This window comes from Ischnura elegans, chromosome 13 (assembly GCF_921293095.1).
Source record: "Ischnura elegans chromosome 13, ioIscEleg1.1, whole genome shotgun sequence".
NCBI lineage: Eukaryota > Metazoa > Arthropoda > Insecta > Odonata > Coenagrionidae > Ischnura > Ischnura elegans.
In genome coordinates, this window is record NC_060258.1 from 19,684,101 (window position 1) to 19,709,214 (window position 25,114).

At 35.5% G+C, this 25,114-nt stretch overlaps 2 long non-coding RNA genes across 2 annotated transcripts; one reads left to right on the top strand and one right to left on the bottom strand.

The window, feature by feature from the left end:
- Nucleotides 1-343: 343 nt before the first annotated feature.
- Nucleotides 344-2,240, bottom strand: LOC124170189. Its single transcript, XR_006867349.1, has 3 exons — nucleotides 2,038-2,240; nucleotides 1,290-1,436; nucleotides 344-657 (listed from the first exon to the last, which is right to left on the bottom strand). It is a non-coding gene; the product is annotated as an uncharacterized LOC124170189 (long non-coding RNA).
- Nucleotides 2,241-16,015: 13,775 nt separating this feature from the next.
- On the top strand, nucleotides 16,016-20,435 carry LOC124170270. The gene is made up of 2 exons (XR_006867405.1): nucleotides 16,016-16,219; nucleotides 19,970-20,435. It is a non-coding gene; the product is annotated as an uncharacterized LOC124170270 (long non-coding RNA).
- The last annotated feature ends 4,679 nt before the right edge of the window (nucleotides 20,436-25,114 follow it).

Here is a 25,114-nt window from a genome sequence, read left to right on the forward strand (position 1 = left end):
AAAAAGGAGGACCATATAAGATACCAGAGAGGAATAAAATGGATTGGAAAAACCCTAAATGCATGAATAGCAAGATTGAAGGGAAAATGGAACAGTTCTCAATGGAAAACATTTTATGAAGTTCACAGATAAAAGAAAGGGAAGTACATAGGATGAGTTATCAAGCAGTGAGGACTAGCACAGGGAAGAGTGGAGGTTAGGACAATGAAGTAATCAATCCTAGCAATTCCTGACCAATGACAAAGTGAATGTCGTGCTGGGAATCCTGAATTCCATGAGAAAGGAATGCATCCAATAGCCATTTGTAATGCAAATTAAGAATATAGTGAAGACAAAAAATTCCTTCATTTAAAATTATCATTTAATGCACAATATGTACATCATTAAATATAACAGGAACTATACAAATTCTTTCATATAAAATTATCATTTAATGTACAATGTACACATTATTAAATATCACCCAAATTGTGCATATTCTGTCATTCGAAAATTTTCAATTAATTTAAAGTTCATTATATACTGAAGTAGGTACATCATAAGAGTCTTGGCTTCCGGGCATTCCTCCGCATTGAGTTGTCCATAGGTGACGACAGTTTCTCCAGCCATCCTGCTGGCATCTTCAGGTCAGAAGTAGCAATGCATAAAATTGGGAACCTGCATTCGCAGCAACAACATGCAAGTGATCATGCAAATCAAATTTATTGATGCATACCAATGGTAAACATAACTAATCACTAGAATATATGATCAATGCAAAATGAAATGGCAGAAAATCCCCCTACAAGGAAGGATAAACACCATAAATGGATTTAGGAGTACAATATCCAAGGTTTATCACAACATGTCGCTAAGAAATGCCTTAAGAAGTTTTAATTGCACATGAAATCTCCAAAATATCATTAAAACCATAATATTTTCACACAACACCACATCAGGTCTTGAATAAGTTATATCTAACCATTAACAATAAGCTTCCACTCTTCACAATCACTATTTACATGGCATTTATAAAAGCACACAAACACATAGGCTTAGTAAAAGGAAATCTATAAGTAAAACAATAAGTCCTAGAAAAATATACACTGACAATAACGTTTTGAAATATAATGATGTACGAAGAAATAATGAAAAACTCCTAGTTTTCCAAAGCCATATTTTTATAATGACTACATTTTTAGGCATGAATGGCACCGTCCTCTTTGATAATCACTGAAACCGTTTTTAAAAAACCTAATTAACTGTAAAATTTCAAATCTTACAATTAGTTACTATGCTCGAATACGTACCACAAGTAATTATTCGGCCAAAGATGTTGAAATTTCAAGTACACAGGAGCAGACAGCAGCATCAGCCCTGGGCCACGACAAAATTTCGGTGTTGATGTATTTTTCCGTTTTAACCAGCCGAAGGAATGTAATCCTATTAATACAAAACTGGAATTAAAAAAATCGGAATGAAGCAAGGAAAATATTCGTCGCAAAAGCGACTCGTCGAGATTTTCATTGCATCTTAAAATTTAGCATTCATACTACTTCGAAATATGATAGTCAATCTTCTCATGAACAACACACAAATAAAGCAATGAAAAGCGAAGTTTCATCCATTAATATGTATCGGGATATGCATATTCTAGTCAAAAAACGTAATTGCCTTTATTTGTTGTAAATGACCGAAAGATTACTTCATACCGGCATTGACACAAACAAATATTTTTATTGAATACAAAAGTAGCATCATTAAAAAGTTATTGTTACACTTTCTGGTACTTAGTAAACACTACGACAATCATCTCAGCAACCTAGACTAAATATTGTATTTTAATCACAAAATTTCACACATTCTATTGATGAATTGAAAACAAAGAAGCATTAAAACACTCGTCAAGAACCTTGCCGGACTATCTGAACCGGAATACATTTTTAAAAATTACTACTTGTGCACAGTTCAAACCAAATGATTGAAATACGTGGATCAACACTATTAAAAATTTAAGGTAATTGTATTCAAGGAACCATTATGTGTAGAAAAACTTACCTCACGCAAGCGGGAAGACGTTGTCGGGTGCCACTTGTCCCTGCGGCATATTTGAAGCCATTTCGCTCTTCTCTCAGTATTTTGAGGGAAACTAAAATTTTTAAACACGTCCTTGGTGCTAATGGAGCAATTAGGAGCCGAGCTACAACATATTGTGCCGTATTTCTTCTACAATTAACGGAAAATCTTGCCGAGCAACAGCCGGCCACATTAACCATAGAGTTATTTATGACATTAACTTTCACAACGTAAACAACGAGTGCGGAGAAAAAAAAGAGGACTCTATCTAATAATATGGCGATTGAGCGCAGGAGGCCAGCATAGTACGTTAAGCATATTAATTAACAACAAAACATTACCATCAGCGTTCATATTTAAATATGGGTTCCAAAAAGGGTACCGGCATTATAAATACAATTATAGATCGAAAATAAATCCTATTATGAAATGATTATTACCTGAATATTTGTTCAAGAATATTAGAGGCGATGATGACTTCATACTCGTGTAATTCAGCTGTATTTGTACATATGTAAAAATACACATGTAATACAACTGTAATACAGCTGTATAAATACATATGTATAATTGGTGTATACGTACAGCTGTATTACATATGCTTATTATTTCCACATGTAGAAATACACGAAAAATACTTGTGTAATACAGCTGTATAGATACATATGTATAACTGGTGTATTCTTACAGCTGTATTACATGTGTACCATTTCCACATGTAAAAATACGCGAGTAATACATGTGTAATACAGCTGTATAGATACATATGTATAACTGGTGTATTCTTACAGCTGTATTACAGAAGTGTGTGTTATCTGGGATATTTCAATGGTAAGGGCTACTTGGTGTCATATTTCACATTTTATCAATTAAGGGGCCAAGGCCCAATTACAAAGCATAAAATTCTTCATAAAATATCATAACAGTGACAAAAATAAACATATTGTAATAGTTAATTATGTAATAGGTAACATCTTATCTGGTATTCCTTTCAGGTACCTCAATATAGAAGGTAAAGAATCAAAAAATAGGTCCACCTTGAGACATAAATTGCCGTCACGCATTATTTGCTGCAATGGGGAAAAGTAGGTGTAGTTGTGTGAGTGATGGCTAATGTCAAAAAGAGTGTCACATCTAGTGGAGTAAGAAGGGACTTTCATGAATATTTCTCTTAATAGGACAGGGGAATCAACTAGGTTATTTAACAGCTTATAAAGGAAAATAATATTAGAGCACTGTCTCCGCTTAAACATGGATGGAACATTAAACAAAGGCAATATGGCAGAATAGCTATAGTCCTTATCAAATAGTCGAAACTTTATCGAAACCATTCAAACAAACTTCCTTTGGATGGACTCTAAGGTATTAATGTGAGAGACATAGAAAGGAGACCATACAACAGAGCTGTACTCAGTTTGATCTGACTAAAGATGTATTCAGCACTTTGTAAATTTTAATACTATTAAAGTTTTTAACAAATCTTGAAATAAGGCATAGAGCTCTAAACGATTTTGCTTGAATATAATTCAGGTGTTGCAGAAAGTTAAGCTTGAAATCAAATATTACCCGTAAGTCTTTTATATGGGATTGTTGTGAAAGAGCAATTCCATTTAATTTGTATTGAAATTGAAATGGCTTTTTTTTCTATGGAAGGAAACAGTATAGCACTTTTTAATATTCAAATTCAGATAGTTGAGACTACACCATTTTCCAAGCCTTTGTAGACTGTTTTGTCTTTACAATAGTCCATTTCAGTCAGAGTCAGAGTCCATTTCAGAATGAATGGTTTGGAAAATCTTTAGGTCATCTGCATAGAGTAGAGAAGAAACAGGGTCAAGGACATCCTTGATATCATTTATAAACAGATTGAAAAGCATCGGAACCAAATGAGAGCCTTGTGGAACTCCAGAAGTACCATAAAAAAAAATTTTATTTTGAGGAATTAATATTAACCACAAGTGATCTATTAGATAAATAGCCCTGTAAACACAAATAGCTGCTGACGCGCTGCAGCAGCGCTGCACCGTAGCGCTGCAGACGGTGCCCACGCGCTGCTGACGCGCGACAGCAACCTTCAAATTTCCGTTTTTTGAATGCCACACGCGCTGCTAGAGCGCCACTGTAGCGCTGCAGAACAGCTGCGGCAGCGTAACGGAGGAGCATCACGAGCGCTGCTGAACAGCTGCAGCAGCGCCGTTCAGTTGCTGCGGCAGCGCTGTAGAAATGCACTAGCAACGCTACACCAGCGGTGCTGCGGCGCCCGAATTTCGCTTTAATTGCGTACTGAATCAAGTTTATCCTTGCCAATTACTACCCGGTGGCCTATCCCCAAAAGCAATTCCATCATTCATGTGCAGGTCTGAATTATCATCGCTGCTATGCTCGTAGATATGTCTACTTGTCCGGGCACTAGTCAGCCTGGCAGGTGAATGAAGAAATAGCTATTGGGCATACGCTATGAAAGAGTACTGAAATAAATTATTAGGTCTTGATTGAACTGCGTAATTCATTCAAGACCTAATAATTTATTTCAATACTCCTTCATAGCTTATGCCCAATAGCTATTTCTTAATTCACCTGCCAGGCTGACTAGTGCCCGGACAAGTAGACATATCTACGAGCATAGCAGCGATGATGATTCAGACCTGCACATGAATGATGGAATTGCTTTTGGGGATTTACACTGAAAGCAAACCATCAATGAAAAGGTCCGGAATAACCTGCATAACAACTATGGCCACAGGGTAGTAAACCAAAACGAAATTACCTTGACAGGAAGTTTGGCACACAGGGTAGAATTCTATGACGGTCATAACCTAGAAAGTAAAATTTCCATAGACTTTCACTCTAGGCTTACCATCAGTACTTCACTCAGCCAAAACAGCACTAGTTCTCAAATCTCGAATCAAAAAAAAGAATGCAAAATTAAGAACTGGTAACCACTCCATACAAAGCGTACAACAATCCTCAGAATAACTAAGCATACCTTAAACACAGATACTTACTCACCATTCGCTATACAGCATTATCCATACAGCAGAATGAGTTTATGGTAGAAGAATAAAATCGCAAAAATTCAAAATATGCTTAAAAAAATTTATTTTCAGTGCATCTTATAATTTGCATCCCAAAAAGTTACAGAGCAAAGAGACAGTATGCAAGGCCAGATTTAAATAGCAATTAATGGCAGTGGAAGTTTCTCTGCCCTCTCCTCAGAATAATAAATTTGAAAATTAGAGAATAAACAAAATTCATGTTAAGTATTAATGCATGATATGTCAGCAGAAGCAATGCAACGAAAAATCATCAAAAGCAAAGGTAACAAACATAGTACTCAATATAGAATGAGAATGCACCATAATTCCTAGTTACAGAACAAAATGACAGTACCCAAGGGCAGAATTGCATGGCATATAATAGCAGTGGAAGTTTTTATGCTCTTTCTTCGAAATACGAAACTGAAAATTAGAGAATAAACAGTGGTCGTTTAAAGTAATTATGCTAGACACATCAGATGAAGCAAGAGCAATTCAATGGAAAATAAAAGCATATATTCATAATAATGCAACAGTATACACAATCGCTGTCAAAAACGGATCTCCTTATCCTGGTGCAATTGCTGGTACCACTCTCCTAACTTTTTATTTATTTTACCAAAACCAACATGAACCAGCGTAGGCTTCTTATCAGCATCTGAGGAAATACCAAAGAACACACATAAAGCATCAACTGATACAAAAGATGCAATCAATAGGAGATCAATTGTAAAAGGAGGGAAGGAATAAATGACAAGAGTAAAAATATACCAAGCTACTAGCGTTGTAATAATTGTAATATTTATCATGATGAATCATAAGCACGCAAGAGGATTCCCACATGCACACCACACGGTCACAATGACAATGTTACATACGCCAGAAAGTTACACTCTCTCATTTATATAAAGGCTAAACTTGCCAAACACTCATGAAGGCAATCTACCCTGAAGCTAGAACTTGCAAAAACATTGTCAATATTTTCTAATTTGTTCTCAGAGGGTTCAGTGAACACACTCTTGAAGTAGGAATTCAATAAATTGACTTTCACGAAACTGTTTGCTAATACTTATCCATCATCGTATTTTAGCGATCAAACGGAAGATATTTTACATTGCTCGTACTTCCCTAACACCAGACCAAAATGCTTTTGAGTTATCCCGTTACTCCTCTACCAGCATTTTCATTTTAAAATTCGTCAATGCATTCTTGAAGGCTTACTTAAGCTTTAAACAACTTATATTTTTTAATTAGTAACACGAGATAATTACTGGATAAATCAGTATTGACATCTTCCATTTTAGCAGGGCATTCTCTCTGTCGCTTTAATGATTTTTTCACTCCCGCGTCAGCCCATCTCGTTAGACAATCTTTTTAGTATTTTACTAAAAAGGTTGGCTAACTAAAAACTTTTCAACTGTGAACTTTTCCTGAGATATGCGTTACAAATTTCTTATTTCACTATTAATGGAAACCTATATGATTATTATTTTAAAGCTTATTTCCAATGGTTCCAAACATAACTACGACCACGTATGTAAACAAATACACTCACTCTTAAAATGTGTTTATATTCACCATGAAAGAATGCCAATTCTACCTAATTTCAAGGAGCATTGAATTTAAAGTAACTAAAATTATACATTTTAAAAGAAGATGATAAATTCTTACCTAATTAGAATCCCCAAGGACGATCAACAGTTTCACAAAGTTGGCCGCCATAGCCTCAGCAAACTTCCCAAGCACCCTGGTAAACAATCGCGTATCGCGTAGCGGAGGATTGTTGCACAAACTCGCATTTGCAGCGTTCCAGCAGCGTGCTGCAGGCATGCTTTGGGCATGCGCTGTTGATGCGCTGCAATTGCATGTTTCGCCAGCGTGCTGCGAAAGAGCGCTGCACAAGCGCTGTTACCGCGCTTCATTGAAACGGAAACGAACTTGCAGCTGGGAAACCCCTGTGCAGCGCTGCTGCAGCTATTTGTGTTTACAGGGAGCTTTCGAGTCAGGTAATTATTGTGCCTGTAAAGCCAAGTGACTTCAGTTTCACCAGGAGAACTTTTTGATTGACCGAGTCAAATGCTTTAGAAAATCGGTATAGATGACATCTGTTTGAGTACCATTTTCCATAGCTTTCAGCAAATGGTTTTGAAAAGTAAGAAGATTAGTCAAAGTAGAGCGACTTTTAATGAAACCATGTTCTCCTGGAATGATTATGCTGTTAATAGTAGAACTAAGTTTATCTACAACCAGTGATTCATAAACTTTGGCCAATGCTGATAGTTTTGCAAACAGGGCGATAATTAGAGATAATATTTCTTTTACCCTCTTTATGCACAGGTATTATGTAAGTGGATTTTAGGGAGTCAGGGAAGATGCCACTACTGAGGGATTTATTAAAAAGTATGATTAGTGGATACAGTAATGGGGTTAGACACATCTTCAAAAATAGGGGAGGAAGCTCATCTGAACCAGAGCCTTTGTTTAGATCAAGATTACCAAGTTAATGTTCAATTTCGTTAACTGAAATCATTAACGATGCTATAGTAAAAGAAGAATGCAATGAGTAGCCTGGAATAGGAGCATTATCATGTTTCCAACTGATGAAAAATATTTAGCAAATAAATTGGCTATCCCTTCACTCGAGTCAACAATTTGATCTTGAAAACACATTAAATTTGGTAATCTACCCGTACGTCTTATTGCATTTACATGACTCCAAAAGCGCTTAATATTACCAGTAATTGATGCCTCCAATTGAGACATATAACTATTGTGACAGATTTTTATCAATTTGGCACATTCAGACCTAATTTCTGAAAATCTAACATAATCACAATGTAAACCGGTTTGTTTATAAAGTTTATAAAGTGACTTTTTTACACTAATCATTTTTCTTAGTTCATAGCTAAACCAATGGGGATAGTTTCTGGACTTAATAGTTGTAATTGGAGTAAACTGTTGTAGACCTTGATATATTATTGAGTAAAATGATCAAAGGCCTCATTAGTAGAGAGCTTTTCAAGTTTATTGCACCAATTAACTTTCAGTAAATAATTGTTCGATGAGACAAAATCACATTTCTTGAAGTTATATTAGACACTACAAAGTCCGTATACTTCATGTGACTCTTAAGAGTGCAGGAAATATTAAGTGCAGGATGATAGACGTCACAACTAAGAAGAGAGCAGCATTCCTGGGAAGTTGTCACTGAACATGTGTTGGTAAAAATTAAATCAAGTAGTTTATCAAATACCTTCTAATACTATCTACAGCTTAAGCAGGTGAATGATATCCGCAACACATATGGTAGAGTTCTAACAGGTGGAGTTATTAATGTTCTAGTCATTAAATCATTAGATTCCAAAAAATCCCAGGACACAATCTGCGGTAAGTTAAAATCACCCAGTAACAATATTTCAGAATATTTATCAGAATCATATTTTCTAACGTTTCACAGTATGTGCAACAGTTTCAACAGGTTTTTGTCTCTCTAATGAAGAAATTTAAACTTAGTTCTGTCCCTTATTTAAATTTTATTTGCCGGATATTATGGATTTCATGAAATATATTGCTTCTCAACAGTATATATATATAGTCATAAATAAGATGAGATAATTTAAAGTTATGAAATATCTGCTGCTAGCTGACTATTTTATGGTTCAATTCTCTTCGTGTCTTACATGAGTGGCATATGCCTAAAGATACCTCCTTATTGTGAACATTTTAATAAAACTGAAAATGTTTCTATAAAAACACAAAATAATAAAAGGAATTACAATGAATTATTTATGAATTAATTGTTCATAACAATGACATCTTCAGTGTGACAGAAGTCATTCTGCACGTTATCATGAACACAGATTAATTTGTCTATTAGACGGTGGTTGGATATAAATTCTGTTATTGAAATTATGGCCATGGTGAGTACTTTGAAAACAGGAAAGGCTTTGATTATTCACAAGTATGATTAAAATTTATCGTCATTATGATTACATTGTAGCCACAAAATGTTCCTAAAATCGCTCTGGTGGTCTACTCAATAGAAAGCCATTTCAATTGGTTTCACAATACAAATGAGAATCTTCGTTCCCGCGTAATAAGCACAAACAGGGTTAATTTACCACTATTTCTTGCAAAGGAACTCCAATTTCATTCGATCCACAAATAGTCATTCATTATCTCCGTGTAATTTATGGTTTACGCCGTCGCAGCACTCATAAAATTAACACTTTTACTTACTAAATATTCACAAATCGACGCTAGTACTTTTATTTAACGACACACAGATGATTGACCATATTAATCGTCAACGATTAAAACCGAAAATATTGGCTTCATCTTCGTTTTTAAGGCTAACCATCACTTCAAAACAAACGTAAACAAACCTTTCATCATACTCCACACTCGATTTTCCAATTCCGACTTTCGTTTGTTTCACTTTTGGCGTTCAATTGTTGGTATGAGAATTATCCACTTACGGGTATTCTTTATTACCTACATCACAGTATTTCGCTAAGAGAACGAAGTTACCCGAACTGTAGCGATAGGAGGAGCGAAAAGAACGAGAATAATCGCGGAGAAAATTTTCGCTACGCTTCGAGTTGCCGTAGCGAAGCGAGGACCCGAGCGAAAGGAGAACGAGAATCACCGCGCTGGAGTATCAATTTCATGCTTTTCCATTTTAAAATGACATATTTCTATGATTAAATGAAAAGCGAAAATTATCAATCACCCGAAACAGCTACGCCTAAGTAAGAATGCTGGGAAAGGACCTCGTGATGTCATTCTGGTTGCGCCTGCCACCGTGTGAGGACACCTTGGGGCGAGGCTATGAGCACCGCTACGATGTAGGCTGCTAGCAGGTAGCAGAGTACACTGCTAGCTGGTAGCACTTGGCTTAAATAATGGTTATTAATACCCTATCAAACGAAAGAAATTTTCCAACCTAAGGTAATTTTAATAGGCGATTATTAAGACATGTTTTCCTGAGCTCCGTGCCACATGCATGCAATGGTAATCTCAGACAATCTAAAACTCCTATCAACTCGTATAGAAACTAGGTCCCTGTGACGTCACGTGGAGTGTCATCGTATGGGCACCAATCTGGCCTTTTTCAAATGAGGTTAAATTACACCATTAACATTCATTTAAACTAGGATTTCTGAAACCAAATAATTTGTACGTTATGAATACACTAATGGTCGGTAAAATTTTACTGCCACTGATTATTGATAAAATAGTAAATCAAACTAAGCTAAAATAAATAAAAATAAATCTAATACAATTACTATATTATCTAATATAATAAATCTGTACTTCTTATCAATAAATATTTACAAAATTTAAGCCCTGATGATAGTATAAAATAAACAGGAACGTTGAGCTGTAACTTTGTTGCATAACATACGTTGGTCTACACTCTAAGAACTATTTCACCATGATTTAAACAATGTCAAGATAAGAAAAAAAAATGATAAAGGCAATGTCACTATGGTTTCAATGAAGGATACCCCCAAAAGATTCAGGAGATAATGCAATGTGATGCATACACACCACTGTGACAATAGTCCCACCAAGAGTGCAGTGAGGAAGACAAACGACCAAATCAAGAAAGTGGGAATTCCCATTGATGTAAAGAGAAGACTCATAATGCATGCCCCTGCATTAACCAGGCTGTACGGATTGCTATTAAAAGAACAGGAAGGAGCCCCCCTACCGCTGATTGTGGTTGAAAATTGTTCCACCACTTACAACTTGGCAAAGTGTCTCTACAGGGTTTGAGCACCATTTGTTGTCGCTACTATTACCACATCAAAAATGCAACAGAGTACGTCAGCACCCTGAGGAACATCAGCTAGGATCAAGGTGACATACTAGCAATTTTTAATGTCGAGTCCTTATTTAGCTGTGTCCCTATGAAAGAGAAAATAAAATTCTAGGAGAAGAATCCGCCCATATGCCTTGTCTACACTACACACTTAACTTAAGTGACTTCACTTAAATATAATCTTAAATGTGGTGCGGTAGCTACACTTGATCTTTAAGTCGACTTCAGCACCGTGATTGTCTATATCGGGAAACAGTTATGTTGACAGATGAAGGTCTAGGAGAGCAATTAGTGATTCTTTGATCCAAAGCGACTGTTATTTGAAATAAACTTCCAAACTCCGTGAATTAACCATTTTGGATTCAGAAGGTTAAAAGGAAAGACCGATTTCAGTTCCTGAGGGAACGCTATATGGCGAGAGGTGATGGAGCCAGAGGAATTTAGAATTACTAAGCATGACTTCGTGGAATGACATATTCATAACGTAAACAAAAACACTTATTGCTAGTCAAATTCCACTGCTTTATTAAAACCATTGATGTTAAATTCAACCATTAATTCCTCCCACGTCCAATGAAATCGCCACATCTTATCTCCCTCGGCATCCCTAGGACTAACATTAATGCAATAGTTTCAATAACAGTGTGTGGGAAGTTACTGTGTGCATTCGTTTACGTTATTTTCGATTATGACACCATGGAAAATAAACTGTTTTACCGGATCCTCTGCCGTCGTCTCATTGTCAGTCTTAAAATTCCTTAAAACGTTTCTAAGTTTTATAAATCGAGTTTCACCGTGAGCAACAGGCATAGCAATTAGTTTTCACGGAAATAAAACCAACAATAAGATGAGAAACACTACAAAATAAATTCGTCGAATTAATATCCCCAACACTAGAAATCAACTAACGAAATAGAACGCTCAGTAACCACATCAGACAATACAGCACAACTTAGAACATAATCAACGGGATGATGTGAGATGGGTATTATGTGCTATTTACAACACATGAAGAGCTTCAACCGTGCGGAAACAGTTGCCTACGCAATTTAAGTTGGGTTCTAAGATGACTTAAGTGGAGGTGTACTTAAATGAAGCTGGTGACACCTACACTACCAACTTAAATACAGAGCCAACTTAAGTAGTCACTTAAGTTACTAGTGTAGACCCGGCAATAGCACTGTAAATCCTCACTACTCTATGCTAATGATATTTCTAATACAAGGGAAATACACTACACACAATGTGACAGTGTTTTTATGGGTTATTGGTGATTACATACTTTTCAGTATAATCCATAACCACGATACTAAAACCAAATTTGCTATATCCACCAGGGGCGCCGACTTATAAAAAATATTGGGGGGGCCCATATCGGAGGTCTTTCCCCAGGAAGAGGTTAAATTCAAAGTTTGTCGCAGCACCCAAACACTACCATGATTCACACTACTAATTCAGTTAACCTGCTTAACCTTATAATTATTTGTTTCAACACACATTGTTGAATTTATTTAAAAGGTAACTACCGTCAAACATGGGAAATAAAAATTACCAATATATTTTTGTGATTTCACAAAGCATAACATAACTTAATTATTTTCTTGAATTATTGAGGGGGCTCCGCCCCCCCAAACGAATCTTTGAGGGGGCTTGGGCCCCCTCAGGCCCCATGGAGTCGGCGCCACTGATATCCACAAACATTTGCTGACAACAACAAACATTTTAATGTAAGATTTCGAGAAAAGGCACTTTCTTCCAGTAAACTGATGTGGAAATACTTTCATCGCTATGTCACAACACATTTTTTATGTAGCAGTATTATCCCATATACTCCCCGAGTATCTGGATCGCATGAACAAACAACATCCCATGATCCAGTTGAAAATGGAAGTAGGCGTCACCATAAACCAACCATACCCTGATATTCTGATTAGAAGCAAGGATAACTGAACCCCAGAAGCTACAGTGTACTAGAAGCCAACACAATCAGATATTTACCTAATTAATGCAGTCACCACCATCCATCCCAAAAAAGAGCAGTACTATCAACCATTTTTAACTGTGCCCAATTGATAGCGAACAGAGAAAACTTCCCCATGCGACTTTCATACCTCAAGCAAATCATTTATCAAAACGAGAGACACACGCGGTCCTAATAAGAAAGAACCTTCGGAGAAGATTATCACGATAATTTGGGAAAGAAAGCCATCTGCTCCCCGAAAACCCTAGAGAAATGAGAACTGGTTGGCAACTTGCCTTTGTCACATCTATTGCTGCAATTATATATATAATTTCTTCCTTCTTAGTTAATCACTCCGATAGCAGAGCGTATAAAAGGAACTTGAACGTCTTTCTATTTCATTTACTGTACTTAAGACTCACAAAACATGACATGGTTACACGTAGCAACAAACAAAGACAACAATGGTAAACTAAACGGACTACTGGCAATATTAATATGATTATTATTTTTTCTCCTTTTTCTTGACCTTATTTTAATATATAAAATGATGTTTCCTGGAGTTTAGGTCAATAAATTAAAAGTTAGCAGCCAACGTTTCGTTTTATTTTAAAAACATCTTCAGGGCTATGTTAGAGAAAAAAAAATTGTGAAACAATATAAAATGCAGAGAATTAGGCAATATACAATATATATACATAAAAAAGGAGCAATCGAGCCTTTTTTTTATAAACAATATAATTTATAGAAATATATATAAACATATATATATATGAACAGAATGGATTATACAAAAAATTTTGACATACCTCTAAACTTTAAATACATTTATTGATATTTGGTTTCTACGGTATTGCCACAACCTAGGTTACCATTAATTTTGATGTATTAAATAAAAATAAATTTTGCTGAGGTTATCGATGTCTGTTTTTTTATTACAACAATTTTTAGTTTTTGAAATATAAACCATTTCTTTAAAAAGTCTTTTTTTCAATATAATTTCATGATCCAAAATTTCGGCGTAGTTACATGTCGGAGAATTCATTATGTTTGTAATGTATTAATCATGGCTATACTATAGGGTCTTATGAGAGTGAGCGAGGCCTGGTTATTTCTGTGAAGGCGCAATTATCGACGGCTTTTAAACCATTGTATCAAGTAAAAGTGCCGGTTGTACTCATGTGTTTGATCGAAATCCGGCAACTCTTCATCAAAAGTGTGATAAATTAATGGAAGAGTCTTCTCATTTCAACAGGGTAATTAATATTGATTATTTACGCCACATATGATGTTCTGCAATTATTTATAAATAGCGTATACGCTATGTTTTCTTTATGAAATATTATTTTACGTTTACCAATTGGGTGATGGATCAGGTGGAAACACAAGTATCAATGCTGCGGCTAATAACAAGCCATTAAAATCGGAGTTTTGGGTCCAAATTAAAAATAGCCGTAACACCATACGCTATAAATTATAGTACTCATATGGCGGCTGAATAACTTGGCGCGGCGAATGAAAGGCAGTCGACCGATCGTTGCGATTTTGTAAAGTCTCTCGTCGCCGAAGGACTGGCAGAAGGCATTCCGAAAATGGTTGATTTTTCCTTACGCACTGCTACTGGGAATGGAACTTTTTACGGGTCCCTATGTACCTGGGACATCGGAAAAAACAGCAACAACCCTTGGGAAACATAATATAGGGAGGCATGTTTTAACCGTGTTATGAAGACATCCATCCCCCAATGCAAGGCCAAGGACCGCATGCCAATGAATATCCAAAGCGGAGTGTACAAAGTTAAGTGCTCTTGCGGTGGCTCATACATATTGACCAATGCTCAAGAGCCATATGTTATACAGAATGCAAGAGCACCTATGACTGACCAAAAATAGACAATTTTGGTTATCTGCCATTGCCGATCACTTATAGGAAAGACAAACACACAGTGTGGAATTTGAAAATGCAAAAATCATTGTCAGAGAGAAGCATATATTCCTTTCCCAACTCATGCAAGAGGCTGTCAAATTAGCAAAACCATCCACATTCAACGGGGAGGACAGCTATTCACTCTCAAACAGAGTCCTCTATATTGCCATATAATAACTACGAAGTTGAGTCGTCGCAACCTGCCATGTTTAGTCATATCATTAATGGCGGGCTGTGTTGTTGTATAGGAGGAACGTCGAGTTGGTGCAGTTTTTTCCATTTTTGTAATTGATAAATAAGAGAGATGGGCGGTTCTTCTGCACCAAACTCTTCCATTAGTTGTGGGGATGTGTATCGCGCTTTTGTTTTTCCTTGTAATCCTCAGGTAAGGGCTAAATGGCTACAAATGTGGGGGATGGATGAGTGGCAACCGTAGTCGTCTTCCACTATTTGTGAGGTGAGTTAGAAGATGATGTAAATCAATGTATTGGGTAAGTATTCATATGAAGATCAAGTTCTTACTTATTTTCGGCTTAATTTGATGAAAGGCTGTGATTTACTTCAAAGATTAATACCTTTGCCAATCAGTTTTACGTTGTACGTAATGTAAACAGAAGAGTGCATAGTAATTCCTGCTATTGTTGAGAGTTTTTCATGTATAGGTATAAGGTTATTTGTGTCAATGGTTTTTAAACTTTGATAGTGCCGTAATACTGATATAAGTAACCCGTGCTACATTCAATTGATTAATTTAAACTATAAACTAGAATACGCAACTTATTTACATGATGGAATGTGGTAAGTTGTTATTATTTCGTCACGTGAAAGTTATACTTGTAAATGTCCTTGAAAGTTATACCTGTAACATATAAGTACTTTCACGTTTGAAATATCATGAGGAACTTTACGTGTGATACAATCAATGATACTAGTTTTTATTAAAGACTTACTGAAATCATGTAATATTCATGTCCTTTTTGGAACTATGTTGTTGGTAACGAATGTTTGTAGGCAATTGAACTCGAATCCATGTCGGATTTTACACCTTGTAATTTCATGCGATTTAGAAGCCGCAAAACCTTCCTTGATTAATATTATAGTCAACATACATTACATAATGCATGCACGTAATTATTTAGCCATTTAATCATTATTAAAACATATTCCTGCGAGTTATCTTCGTTTTCCTTGCCACAGGTGCACTTATACGAATCAAAATTTGAATCCACTCGGAAGGAAGGCTGGAAAATATTAAAAGCCCAATGATGTTCCGACGATTTTCGACGTCGCAAATTGTCCTAAGTCTATTACGCCAAAGAGGAGGCGTCTAATATTCGATTGCCGGCTGATAAGGACATGCCACTGGTGTCGCCTGAAGTCTTTTCCTTTGCTGAAGTTGAAGAGCCATCGTGTGTGGTATGTACGTATTAAGGTTGTACTGTTATTCAAACCATTCTTGGCATTTGCTGAGAGAGTGTGTTTATGTTGTTATCAGTGTCAGTGCATTTTGATGAAAGGTATTACTATTGGTGATAACGAAGTATTGTGTCACCGTTCTATTGGGTTACTGTCTTTCAGTCATCTGGTTGTTGGACTTTGTTTTCTTTTGTTCATCTTGAGTAGCATTTTCAATTCCATCATCCTTTGCTTTCGCCAACATACCTTCGCTCAACCGGTAGCACTTTTTTAACACAAGTTTTCTGCCCACTTATCTCTTCTTATGATGACTAAATTTTGAAATTATTCAATAGTAGCACTAACGGTTGTCCTGTTTAGATTATTAACCAGCCTGAGAAACAATTACCTATTAGATCTAGGCTGTACCAATATGATTGTACAAGTAATATCGATCCCTTTATAAATGGGTTTATTGGAAATGTTTCTTACAAACAACTGGTGGATTGATAAAGTGATGCCAGGGCATTTATTAGGGAATTGCATCAACAAAGCATTCATGTATCCTTATCGTCCATTCAATAGTTTAGGTTCTCAATGTCAGGCACTGCCTGAAGTATAATTATTAAAATAAAGTGGTAATTAAACATACTCTTTAATTATTGGTTCACATTTGTGCTAATTGTAAGTAAAAAGTGGCAAGCATGCACAAGCAAGTGATATCTCTACTTTCCCTTCATAGCTTCATTGTATTCTTGGGGTCTGTGAACTAATTTACAAATCAAAAACATTGCTGATATTGACAATTCAATGATGTTGAAACTACCTTCATTTTGTGATACCATATTTGAACTAACTGCGGCTAAAAGTACAAAAGAAAGAAGACTTTTTAATAATTAATTAAGAGGTACCTAATTGCTATTTTCATGGTTAAAAGTCCTATTTGTTTACTTCTTTATAAGAGAGTACTTAAATGTTATATTAAAATGTGAATTGATACAATTTTTTTGCTTGCAACCAAAATCATTGACCATTGGTTTCTCGATAGTTTTCCTTGGAAAAAAATCATCTGTGTGTTTTGCATAGTCGATGGCTGGATGAATCCAAGGTTTCGTTTCTTGGAGAGGTTTAGTGTTTTTTGAAGACTACATGCAGTCTTAGGAGCTGGAGATATTGAGCATGTCTTTATTTGTGTGTTTATTCATGTCATAAGCACCTATTACCCTGGGTCATGGTCTTCTAAAATCTGTTGTACATAGTTTGTCTGTTTCTATTATGCCTCATTTTAGTGTATTTAGGTGGTGTAAGTCTTTCTTTCTTATATTCCATATATGTCACATGCACTTGGTATTTTGCTGGGATATGACCATGTATGTATATTTTTAAATGAAGTATTTGTAAACATTCTCATTCATCCATTATATTTTGAGAAATCAGCACAGTTGTTGAAAAATAAGCACGCAGTCTTTGCTAATGCCTATCATCTATCAAATAAGGTAGCTTCTCAAATTGACAAGTTTGTTCGAATGTAAGATTGAACTATCCATGCAAGTTCTTTTCTTTCACGTTGCCTTGTTTATATAGGGTTGTTCACCATATTTTTTTTATTTAAGAAATCGAAAGATCGTGCTTCAGAAGGAGCAATGACAATAATATTATGCTATTTTCTTCATTGTACATGTTTAGAGAAGGCTTTAAACAGTGACAAATTTTACGTTACGCCAAAAAGCCCTACTTCCATCTTGAATTGGTGTGTGACGTCACAAGCCTGTAGATGCCCTACTCCAGTGTTTGAAGTGGCTCAGCAGGGTTATTCCACTTTTTTTTAAAGATCTCCAGCGTCTGCCGCCAGATCAGTGTTTAAAGAAAATCCAAATTTATCCTTTAATAAGAGTAATAATAAGTAAAATTACCCTTACTTGTACATATTTATTGCTCATCATATCACAAATAGCACTACAACGCACACATTTCACGAGCTGTCTTTTTGATACGTATAATCAGTATATTCCAAATCAACTGATCAATAAAAAACTTGGCTCACAATAAATATAAAACACTATTATGTAACACTAATAAAACATGACAATCGGTTTTCCAATCACTCTGCACACACAAAAGAATTTGCACTCCTTGAAGTTCGTAAGGATTCTCCACACCTCACTTACCACTCATCACTAACGACTTAGAATCAGTTTACGTTATTTTACATTGACATTACGAAGACAATGAAATGAATAGGCTGAAACAAATTATTAAACTAGCTAAACCAGTTATTGTAACATCAAAAAACTTCGAATTTCACTTTCACTATTACCGTAACCAAAATATGACCAAAACAAACAACAGCGCAACGAAATTCGTGAAATGTAAACACTGACGAATGCTCCAAATGAATTGGCAATAGGTAATAAAATCAAACTGAACTTAGAGGCGAACAAACGAATGAAAATTAATATACGTTCGATGTATCCTCTAAGTACAACTAGCTCAAATATGAAACATATCCTTCGCAATAGTTAGATACCTTAGATCGAAATGTATAGGGTTGATTGAACCAGCATGGAAGAAATAAATAATTACGTCGAAGATGTTGCATTCACAACTCACTTCACTTGTCGCTTCACTCTTTACTTCATCGTCTATATGCAATCAATTCACTCAGGGGTACATTAAGGGCACAAATTGTGTTCACTTGCACTAGAGGCACAATGGAAGTTCACTGCACGTAGTTTCCTAGCAAATGCAGCTACACAAAACTTTCAATTTCTGTCAACGCTACATACGTTGCCTGCCTAACTTGAAGAATGGATTTTATGTCGCCTTGATCCATCCGGAAGCTTCATGCACAACATAGGCCATTTCAATATAAGGAATAACCTTGGCAAATGTCCAGTCGGCATGCAGAGTGCTCAGCTTGGCATCGAGCGATCGAGGGTACAGGCCAGCCGTACGGGCTTGTTTCGTCATCACCTCTATTTCAAGATGGCCGACCGTTTTTGGCGGCGTTTAAAATTGTTCGAATTTTGATTGCTAATAACTCCATCATTACTTTTTCAACGCATCTGTCATTCATCCCAATCAAAATGAAATTACATCAGAAGTGATATACATTCGTTTTTTTAGACCGTTCTGATAGGCTTGAACAACCCTATTCTGACAATTTTTCAGTTATACCATTTTTCATTACTTCCATAGCATCCACATTGGTACTTTACATTGAAAAATTGTATTCAAAATCCTTCTGGGGTAATTAAATTGAGTCACTGGTTACTCTTATGTTAAGCTGTATTGGTGGCCCATGACTGTGTCGGATTTGAGAACTACCATCGTGTTTGCTAAATTCATTCTGACACTTTGATATTCAGTATCCTTTCTTGATTAATATACTTTGGATTCAATTATAATTATGCTTCTACTGCATTAAACTTGAGTGTCTTATTCAATAATGTGCTTAAATGTTTCTTCATATCTGGGCTCATCATCTGGGTGCATCAGTTAGAGTAACAGGGTGGGCAATATCTTGAATTCAGGTCCTCCTAAATTGAGTGCCTAAGAATATTTTGGTACTAAATTCCACCCTTAATATTGTATGGATGAGTTTTATTTATTTTCTAAGTGGATAGTCCTTTTACCAAGGTATTCTGCAGTACATATATTTTGCATTAAATTGTAGTGCATGTTATGTGAATGCCAGTGGTGATTGTTTTATTCTCATATTTTACTCAAGTTCACTCAGTTAATGTCACCAAGATTATTCCTTTGTTCCAGATTCATCGCTGCCTGTTGCATCAGGTTTTTCTGAATTGATGGCTGTATAATGGAACAACTGCTACAACGATAAGATACAATTATTGCATTTCAAGTCCAAATAACCTAAGAAGGAGAAGCATGTGCAGCATTATATTCCCAGCAATCATCTTCTGCATTGGCTTTGTGGTGTCACCTTGTATTTTGCCTAATGAGAGAATATATCAGGAGTAGCAAAATGTATTTTTTTCTTAAATTTTCTAGCTTGTTGTCTGTTTTTCTATATTCATTTTCAAAGGCCAGACTGAATGATATTGAACTTATATATGTTAAAACTGATTCCATGGGTTGTCATCCGGACTATTATTTATAGCAAGTGTTTGATGTTGCTCCACATAGCTAGTTATAACAGAGTCACATCTGTTAGTGTTTACCTGTCCTTGATGTATTTTATTCAAAAGTGATTTTTTAAATGATTACCTCTTAACTACGTATTTCGTTGCTTTAATCTGGTAATTCACATATGTGGGTATATTTTTGTGCTCTTTACATCAAATTTGATGGTGAGTTGCTGATATGGAATTCTCAATCTATTCAATAGCATGGAAGCTCCTTTATTCTAATGCTCTAGAGCAGCTGACATATATTTGGCCTGGTTAACTAGTTTTTCCCTCTTTGCTTGTTGTGTGTTGATACAATGACTCTAATGAGTTCTTAATGCATATATCCCTCTTTGGCATATACACATTTCATCATTACCAATATGTGCAACTTTTATGCCATGAGTGCTTGGTTATCTACCAGTTGAGTAGTGGTTAATGTGGATTGTTGACGGCTTTACACATTCTAGTGAAACATGATTGCCTTAAGTTGTCTGATAGAGGTATACAAGCAACTGTTAAATCAGATATTTCATTATTTTGGCATAAAAAGAGTAAAATTTTACTGTAATTACGACTTAGTGTCAGAGCTTTCTTGTTTAAATATCCTTAGAAGTCCTTAATTTGCGGGAATGATTTCCAAGAACACTCCTTACCTAAGATTTTAATGAATGTTCAAGTCTGAGAAAGATTCTTACATCACTTTTAAAAGGTGCATGGTATGTTCTTTTAAAATATTATTTACCTTCTGTTTAATATCTTGTCAAAAGTATGAGCCATTTTTATCATTTATTACCATACAATACTGCTACCAGTCCACTTGTTTAGAGAGAACACATCAAAGGACTTGTGAATAAACTTAGGTGATTCATGCATGCTAAATTTTTGTAACTATTATTCAGATGTATGGCAATCATTCTATAATTATGTTAATTTCCCAAGTATATGATGAGGTAGTAAAAAATAACAACTAAGCTATTTATGTCATTCACATTTATCTCCAATTTAAGGATATTGATACCTACCCAGATAACACGGCATTTGTATTACATCAATAATACACAAAAAAAACGTGACCAAATACATATGTATAAGATGGAATACGATCGTATTACATCGGTATATTTCACGTAGAAGTGGTTCAAAAGTCCCTATGGATGTATGTATTCGTGCGTATTACAAATTTGAAATCTGAATACCCATACATGAATTATACATATGTATACAATGGAATACAATCGTATTACGTCTGTATATTTCACGTAAAAGTGGCTCAAAAGTCCCTCAGGATGTATGTATACATGCGTATTACAAATTGGAAATCTGAATACCCTATTTTATATACTATATTTATAATACTATATTTTATACCTGATTTTCTGACCCACGTCCACTTAATGTCAATATGGATCAAACGGATGAATAAATATAAGGAAACCAGAACGTGCAGATAATAAAACATTTATTCAAAGAGAAAAATAAAATAATACACACAAATAACAAGTGTGGCCATGAATATTGCTAACAAGCATTAAGGGCCAGCAAACAGTAGGTGAAACTTAGTTAAAAAAAATGGCACAAAGATAAATCAAGTACAAACAATGGTTTGCGTTGGAAAATAGAAAAAAATGTTAGCACGGAACAAGCGTTGTAACCCATTGCACAAGATGAAACCTGAATTCAGGAAACCAACTCTGCACCATCAGCCACTTCCTGAAAGGAGAAAAGAAGAAGTCAAGTTTAAAAGTCATGCAAAAATATATCTTTTTGTAAGATCTGAATAGGAGCTCAAGGCCTTTCAATTTTATTTTTTTTCAATTCATATAGGCAGTCAGTATTCTGTGAAGTCTGTAATTTTAGTACTAATTCTGTATTCTGAATGCAAATGAAAGTTTGGCTTCTCTGATAGATTCCAGACATGAGTTTTAAATTTTTTCATTTACCAATTATGTCGAGGTCCTAACTAGCACAGATTTGACCTTGTCCTTTGAGAAATCATATATTTTGGGGATATGCTTTCATTTTACAAAATTAATAGCCTTTCTCTTAAGAAGAATGAGAAATATGAGAAAAGATAATATGACTACTTTTAAATATAAATTAACTAGGAAAACGTGAATCCATTGGTATGCTTATTTATTACATGGTACTAATATATTACTACCATGATTTAGTAGCGGATGACTCACACAGAAAAAATATAAACTTGTGATATCAAATTTTCAAACAAATAATTTTCATACAACCGATAATTTCAGGCTTAACTTTAAGAAACCTCTCCATTATGGATAAAACATTTTTTCCCTCAAACCTTACCTCGGTATTAACAATTCCACATGGTCTTCTGGCTTTGCTTCGTCGTCTTTTCCGTAATCCATTCTCCTCTTGTCCAGGCCAAGCTATTTACCTCGTCGCCTGCTGGGTATGCGCGAAAGAGCATGAAAAGAAAATTATAATTAATTAATTTGGCCCGTACGCACCTTTTTCTTACATATAATGACAAACTTTCGCATGAAAATTACGTATTTATCTTGTGTTAATAATAATGACGAAATGCACCTAGATTGACTGCATTTCAAGATGAAAGAAATATTACATTTTGCTTTAAGGGAACCGATACTACAAGACCAATACTTCTTGTTCGTTAAATAATTAGAAGTAGAGGGCAAAACCGCTCGGAACCTCGAGGAATCTATTAGTGACAAGGCTACGCTGATAAGTCTTAGGTCAAAGATGTTATGACTAAAGCATAGGATAACTAGGAATGCAAGAACTACAATACAGTAGGTTGTGGTAATAAACAGCGATAAAACAACTTACACGTGAACGAAAACATTCCTTAAACAATTTTTTCTGCTCTGAATTAAGAGAAGAAAAAATTTAACTTCAGCCGCGAAGCACGGAATTACTATACGACGCATAATCTATTAATTTATACGTACAAGATGGACATTACTATGTTTTATCATATAACTTCAATGGACACCAGTCTCCTCGATACATAACTCAACAAAAAAGGAAAACAATAGCCAAACATAAACAAAATAATTACCTCTATTGGCGCAATGTGTTGACCACACTGCGCCAATAGTTGTATCCAAATATACTCAAATAACATAATATACTAAATGTAGTCTATGTAGGCGTACAATGCAATAAAAGATAAATCATACCTTACCTTAATAATCCAGTGACAGGAAACTGCTGGAGCTGGCTTGCACGAATCGCAATAACGTGTGGGATTGAAGCACATTTCCAGCAAAACATAGCTTGGCTTCGGGTTGAGCACACCATCCACACGCACCGGTTATTGAGGATTAAAACACTATGTCAATTCTTCCAATAAGTATAATAATACAAACAAATATAAAATTAACTATACATCAGTAGCTAGTTAATAACGGATTTCCTGTTGTTTATTAGCGTAGATGCCGGAGTTCCTCCAACAGCACGTTCTCGTAGTCTCGAACGAAATGCCGAGGTTTACTGTCAACGAGATTATAACTGTATCACTCCCACTCACTTCCCTAGCGACAGTGAGCCGCGGAATTGAGAATTTAATTTTTTGTCTAAACAGTTACATTAAAATATTGTTTAAAAAATCAAACTTCGCTTTTACTTTTGATCTGTGCAAGTACTATGTTTTGTATTTTTCGTGTATTGTGAACCATTTTTCCATGTGTATATTTCGCGGATAGAAACTGAATTTTACATATGTAATACGTCTGTATTTCGCGTGCATTTACAAATTAACATACATAGCCGCCATCTTTACTACCCTTGCTCACATCGACTAGTATATGATTTATTTTTAAGCTTTCTGGGTATAAATTCGAATGGATGAATGATCATTAAAATAGGGAAATCTGGCGTTTGCTGTGAACATATTATTTCTGGAAAAAATGTTTATGAACATTTCGCAAGACGCCACGAAAATCTACCTCCCAAGTATTACAGGAAATATACATAACCCTGTCGATTTCTGTAACAATAAAGTCTGTTCATTGTCTGTCAGTTGGCTGTTCGTTCCCTGTTCCCTGACCAAGAGAGAACAGGCAGGCGACTGTTCGTAGAATGTAAATTGGAACGCCTTGTCTGTTCATTGTCTGTGAGAAAAGGGTTACTTGTCTGTTCCCTCCCTGTTAAGAAAGCGGCATTCTCTGTTCCTTACCTGTTGGACCACAGACAATGAACAGGCAGGGGACTGTGCGCTGTCAGTTCATTGCCTGTTTTCTTCGGCTGTTAGTTCCCTGTACCATGACCAAGAGAGAACAGGCAGGCGACTGTTCGTAGAATGTAAATTGGAACGCGTTGTCTGTTCCTTGTCTGTGAGAAGACTGCTATTTGTCTGTTCTCTCCCTATGCGCATACTTTGTTCCTTAACTGTTCGCTGTTGCTAAGTTGGGCATAATAGACAAGAGATAATTTATGTTAAAATAGAATTAAAAGTTGAAATTCATTTGAATGATTGTAAGAAAAACTTTTATTGTGCTTTTTCACATATTCCATTAGTTATAAAAATCTTGAATAGTTGTAGAAAAGCAAGCTTTGTCATCATTAACAGAACAACCACTACACCAACAAAATATTTCACATGCCTTCATCAAAGAAATATGTACTTCCTTAAATTAATACAACTCGGATTCTGCACTATGCCAATATAATACGTGTGATTTTAAAACAGAAACACGCCTTTAAAGAATGTTTATGAACACGATGATTTCACTTCTCACAAACAAACCTACAAGAAAGACAGTCCTCTGACAATGTTTGTCGGTTCTTATTG